The sequence below is a fragment of the Pocillopora verrucosa genome, chromosome 5 (genome assembly GCF_036669915.1).
Source record: "Pocillopora verrucosa isolate sample1 chromosome 5, ASM3666991v2, whole genome shotgun sequence".
In the NCBI taxonomy this organism is placed as follows: Eukaryota; Metazoa; Cnidaria; class Anthozoa; order Scleractinia; family Pocilloporidae; genus Pocillopora; species Pocillopora verrucosa.
This window is the reverse complement of record NC_089316.1, coordinates 7,209,972-7,216,381: the sequence shown is the minus strand read 5'-3', so window position 1 is coordinate 7,216,381 and position 6,410 is coordinate 7,209,972.

The following is a 6,410-nucleotide window of genomic DNA, read 5'->3' as shown; positions in this document are numbered from 1 at the left end:
AGCGCTCAGGAATTAAGTAATTAATAACACGAAAAACGAGACTTCTTTAGGACATTTGTAGCCGTAGAGGCCAATAGAGTGATATGGAAACCAAAGAAAATAAATTTTGTGGAGAGAAGGATGCCTGAATTTTCGTCTCCTGTTTCCCTAGCGGCGCATAAAAGAAGAGCTTTAGGCCAATCCAAATGATACATAGCATAACTTACGTAGGACCTACTCATTGCCACTTGAGCAGCTGCGTTTTAGGCCGAGTTTATCTAACACCCGCCTTGAAAATCGAGAAGAAATCAAACGTACCTTCACAAATGAAACCATCACTGACATAATTAGGTTTCCAAAAGCAGTTGTAGGAGACCTGACAATTAATACACGAGGCATTTGCTTGGCATTTGATCACTTTATCGGTTTGAGCCTCACTGCATTCGTCATACATACTACTTTCATTACATACATACTACTTACATACTACTAATATATATATGATTTCTGCGATACCGTCTTTATCCGCAGTTCAAATGTATAACTTTCATATATTCTTAGCTGTGCATTTATCACTTCACGGGTTTATTTGGAACTAACATAATGACCAGCTCCCAGTTGGCTTGTTAGCTCAGTTGGTATAGCGCTGCACCGGTATTGTAGAGGTCATGGGTTCAAAGCCCGTACAAGGCTGAATTTTTTTCAGGCCTTATTTTCACTATTGTTCAAGTGGTGCACATTTCTGCGAGGATCGCCTTCATATTCACGTCTTTATCCACAGTTCAAATATATGACTTTCATATATTCTTAGTAAAAACAGTCAAAACACAATAAAATAAAACCAGGTGAACAAACGAGCAAATTAAATGACAAGTTATTTTGAAAAATGGGAAATATCAAATATGAAAAATCTAATGCTTCTTAACCAACCTAATGAAAGTTCTCATACTGCATTGAAATCAGAGATTTCGGAGAACGGGTCGGACAGGTACCATTTCTGGAGAACGGGTCGAACAGGTACCATTTCGGGAGAACGGGTCGAACAGGTACTATTTCGACCCCTCCAAAATCTGAATTGGCCCAAATGAATTCTACTTTGGAACTTTTTTTCAATTTGGCCCTTTCAAGAGCCAAGTAGGACTTGAAATGACTGACAATCAAACCAAAACTGTCCACAATTTTGGTCACATGGAAGTCCCATCACGGCTTGAATGACACAAGGACGTAGGGATTCGGGAATGTTATAAGGGCCATATACCGGTAAAAGCAGATCTTTCACACGATCGAAACCGGCGCAATAAACTATCCATTGGCTTACTCAACCTGATGCTTTGAATTTTTTAATGAGTAAAATTTTGTTGTGTAAGGGATTTCTCTCCAAAATGCGTCTTTCTTTTGCTAGTGCGTCTTAGCAGCTCCTTCTGAGTATCACATTAGAACCTAGACCGCGTGCGTCGGACACAATAATGAATTATAGCAGCGAATTCATTCATAACTGGAGAGGCTGTTTCTTGGCTCCAGTCGCATGGAATGAGACTTAAGAAAGGATAAGTAAGCGAAAAAAATTTGCTTAACATAACGTTTAATTGCAACTTCAGACACACACAAACTTAACCGCTCCATTAATCTTTCTTCGTATCATATAAATCGCAGAGAAGGATGGTTGCGATGGCCAACATCTCCTTGCCATCGCCCAAGATGCAGACGAACCAAGGTATTACTTCCCTATTATAAAAGAGCGTCTAAAGTTCAAAAGATTGATCGCAATGAACGCTGAACCTGGAGGTGACACGAGTTCTTCGTCGGTTCGATAATTACAGATAACTTGACGCATGCGGGGTTCGCCTTTTCTCCTGAGCCTAACTGAGTCTCAGCGGCTTCCCAAGTAAGGTCATGTGTTCTAATTCTGGCGCCGAGAGATAGAAACGGTTTCAGTTCGAATACTGTGTTTGCACAAGATGGACTTAACTTATTTCAAGATTCTCTGATTTTAGGATCTCTCACTCTGAATTCTTAATATTTTTCTTTCAAAGATTATCTGATATTTTCATATCTATGTTTTTTTTTGTATCCACTTAGGCTGATTTTTTTGGCTCTTTCTCTTTCGGCGTGCAGGATCAAGACCTTCGAGTAAGACGTTTCAAAGAGCGATTATGAAAATTCACAAGTGACATCTGCATCGAAAGAAAAGGGTAGATCGCCCAAGGATCCCTGTTTTACTGAAGAGGCGGCAGAACTGAGCATTGTCTAGGTAAGGTCTTATAGATTATACTTAGTAGGATGGTAAAGAGTACATCATCGATTACCTTCTTTCGATTTTATCCCAAAGGAAAACACATAAGGTGCCAGTTGCTCAGGTAAAGAAGAGAAATGTTGGAGAAGGCACCCACAAAAAATGGTGAGATTTGCTATATTTTTATTGAAATATAATGGAAACGTATTTACTTGCTCCATGCACAAAGCAAAGTAAACCTAATGTTCAAATATGGTAAATTTAAAAAAATAAGTAAATTGATAGGGTGTTATCAGACAGTTAAATATTTTTGAAAACAAATGTTTACCTAGGTTCCTCCGAGGGTAAGAAAGTCATCTTTGTTTTGTCTTTTTAAGACTACAAGCAATCCTTGTTAATTCATGAATACTGTACTAAAGCTGAAGTGCGAAGAGGTATGATTTCTTTTCTTGATAAGTACATATATAGTTTGGTGAAAGTACATCATTGATGATCATTGAACCATGATTGTGTTTTTTCTTTTTATGCATAGTTTGTTTACTTATATAGAAACTTTGTAGTTGTAAAAATTACTGTTCTCCAACAACAAATTAATTTGCTAATTTTTTTAATTTTTGTACCGTACTCTGCCTCTGTAGAGTTGAATATCCAGGAGGGATATCTCACCAGCAACCCAAAGCTCTCTGAGCAGCAGTGGATTGCAAAACAAATTATTGCAGAGTATTCTTCTATGGCTGGCTGGAGACAATTTTGTGGTGCAGAGTCTCTTGCCTTAAACTAAAAAGGTGCAGAATAATCACTCTGACCTTTAAAGCTTATGACCTTTGTTCTTGTGTGTTTGTCATCACATATGTATTGAATGAAGTTGTGACCATTTTGGAGGTATGAGTCCAAAAAACGGCTACTTTGGTATAAAAATGAACAGGTAAAATTACTGAGCTCATTTGCTTATGAAATCCAGATACAAAGGTTCAAGTACCATGGGGTTGTATTTAGTTTTGCCTTCTTTTATTTCAGTTTTTTTGATTTAGCAATTTTTTAAAAAATTTCCTGTTGTCAAACCATTAGATAAATATTGTACATGGAATAGCCGATTCTTTTCAGATATTTTGGGAGTCATGCATTATTTTTTCAAGCCTTGAAAGGGAGACAAATTACGAGCATGAAGTCAAATTTCCACTTCCATGTCTAGTGTTTAGGCTTATAGTTTAGAAAAACATTATATATATATATATATATATATATATATATATATATAGGAAGTCTGCAAGTCGATTTTCGCGTGGAACAGTGCTCAATACGTGGAAGCAGAGCAGAATAAATATTATGAAAGGAAAAAGGACGTAACTACATTTCCCGACAAGCCTGTTTCGTGAATTGCTTCACTCTTCAGGGGTTTAATGAAAGAACATTCATGTGACTATCGTTTATATACTAGGAAAATTCGCATAATACGCGGTAAACTTAAAAACTTTAAAGTTCAGCTGTTGCGTAGCAACGCTTTGTTTCTGTGTCGGCATGAAGATACGAGTTCGTTACGCTTATTTAGTGATGAGAGGTCGGGTCGGATCAAACACATCTGGACACTCAAGAACGACAACATTGACTATTCTATCTCATGGCGCGTCTTATCATCTAACTCTCCCTACAACAGCTCCAGTAAAAGATGCAACCTCTGCCTAAAAGAAAAATTCCTGATAAGTCAAAATGTGGTAAGAAAAAAAAAAGTGGCACGCGAGGCAGCGCAGCCGAGTGTGTCACTGATGTACCAAACTGGACTCACTCGTTTTGGCCCCATTTTTTGGGGCAAATCAACTGTTTTCATTTTACAGTGAATTTTAAGATCACCATCATACTCCATATTTAGTTTACAGCTGTGTCTAGGACTATCATCCTCAAGATTATTCTCTGGATCTTTGTTGAAGTTAAGACTGCCGCAGTTGTCGTTCAGGTAGCACAAAAGCTCACAATCGTTTAAGTTCTCGACTTTTCTTGTTTCGATAGATGGTTTACCAATCGTCTCTCAGCAAAGAAGTAGTAATCTGGAGAAAGCATTGTGCGATCCCGTTTTAAAAAAAGGAAGTAGTGTTATAACGTAATTTGCCATCAAGAGATTTTTTACAGTTTATAAGCTAATGCTTATCATTTAAAGAGGTCAATATGTTTTTTTGTCTTTGTTTTGTTTTTTTTCTTTGTTCTGTAGTAATTTGTCGCCTTTTAGGCGATTCCATTAAAGGAAATAGGACAGAGGCGTTAAGAAAAGCAAAAGCGACGGGGACGGTCTTCTTTTCCTTCTTTTTCTTTTTCTTCTTTTTTCTTATTCCCTATTTATAATGATAATAGAATCGAGTGTAGCACATTTCGGTCTGTAATCATAGGCGTGATTAACAAAATCGAACGACCGCGAAGTGGGTGCCTGGTTTTTTTTTTTTTTGTTTTTTTAGTTTTTTTTTTTTTTTTTTTTTTTTTTTTTTTATGAAAACGTATAACCGATGTCTAGTTTCTTTCTCAATTTTTTTCATAGTTTTAATTAATTTTGATTTTGTTTATCACTGGCATGATTACAGACTGAATTGGACTCCACTCGGTCCTATTGCCATCATATATCGGGTTACTGATAACCAATCGCGTTCGAGAATTTTGCTATAGTTTTGATTATCTTAAAAATACAGGTGCTTGACTGTAGATTGTCTAATAAAGGTATACACAATTGAAGAGGTCCCCTGTGGCTCTTTTTATTGTAAAAGTTATCAGGGAAAGAAGACATTCATGCTAGTTTGCATTGAGATCAATCATTCTTGTCTGGCATCATGTTGTAGATTAATTGTAATGAATCAATTCAGGTTCAAACTTCTCTCAACTTGACGGCGACGGAAGACATTAAATAGTTGTCTCATTATTGATTTGATGATCTTTTTGCTTTTCCATGATTTTTAAAAAAATGCATCTCTTTTCACATTTCATAGCTCCCCTCAGGTAAAAGTCAACATGATTTACATGTCAAAAATATAACATTGCTTGAACCATTTGTTTAGCCTTGGAGAATTTTGATGAAACCAACAAAGAATAGATAACATAAATAAACTATATGGTATTTCTCTGATGTCGAGGGTAAGGTTGCATTGGGATAAATGTTTGGAAAAGTTAAAATCTGCAAACTGCTCGAGGCACCTGCAAAATTGTTTTAAAGAGCGTTTCGTCTTTCAAGATTCTACTTCCCTAGGAATCTGAGAGTTTTCCTTCAATCCTTTGAAATAAGTGATTACAAAACTAGGAAAAGATAAGCTACTGTAATTCATCACACGAATTTGTATTGCAAAAAAGTTCTCAAACGGCAAAATATGCTTCTTTACGATACAAAATTAAGTTTTGAGTAAAAGCATTCATTTATACTGTACGTAATTAAGTGGAAAAGGCGTGAAATTTCATTAGTTTGAATGAATTCTTAGCTTCTGTTGATTTGGTTACTTTGAAACTGTATCAAAAATGTCGACAAAAGGATGATTTATAAGCACACAATTGTTAAATTCCACCTGTCTATGTTTACAAAACCAGGTTACTAGAAATAATTTCTCTTCTAACTCTTCATACTTGTCGAATTCGGGTTTTAAGCTTTGGCGCAACAATCATCTCACCATTGATTAATTTTCATCGGCATGTAAGTATAGCAGATTATATTAGCTCACCGCTTAAACAAAAATGTATCCGAGAAATGAAATAAAACCGTCGAACGCTATCAGCATACACTCATATAGGTTTAGCGATCGAATTATCAATAATTCCCAGTATGTGACTCACCTTCGTCAAACGCTATAGAAGTCATCAATGCAGTAAGGAGGGGGAGTGTGAAAAACGCAAGAAAATCCATGATTCGTCAGACAGTGCACTTTGGTATTTGTTTTCAGTGCGTTACAAATTTTGAGTCAACGACCAACGATTTAGCGGCGTTCAGTGTAGACTCAATGAGGTTCTTGATTCAGTAACATGCGCACATTTAAATGACTGTGACTACAAATGTCTGAGATGTTTAACGTGTTGTTAGGTTGGAGTCACGATTTGCAACGAGGAAGGCGTGATTTCCTTATCATGAAAATAAACGCAGTGCACTTTAGATAATATCACTGTGAGCAAAAACGCAAACGGTGGCGCACAAATTCAAGGAAAGTAGCGGGCCAAGTTTTTCATTCAACCTTGTGAC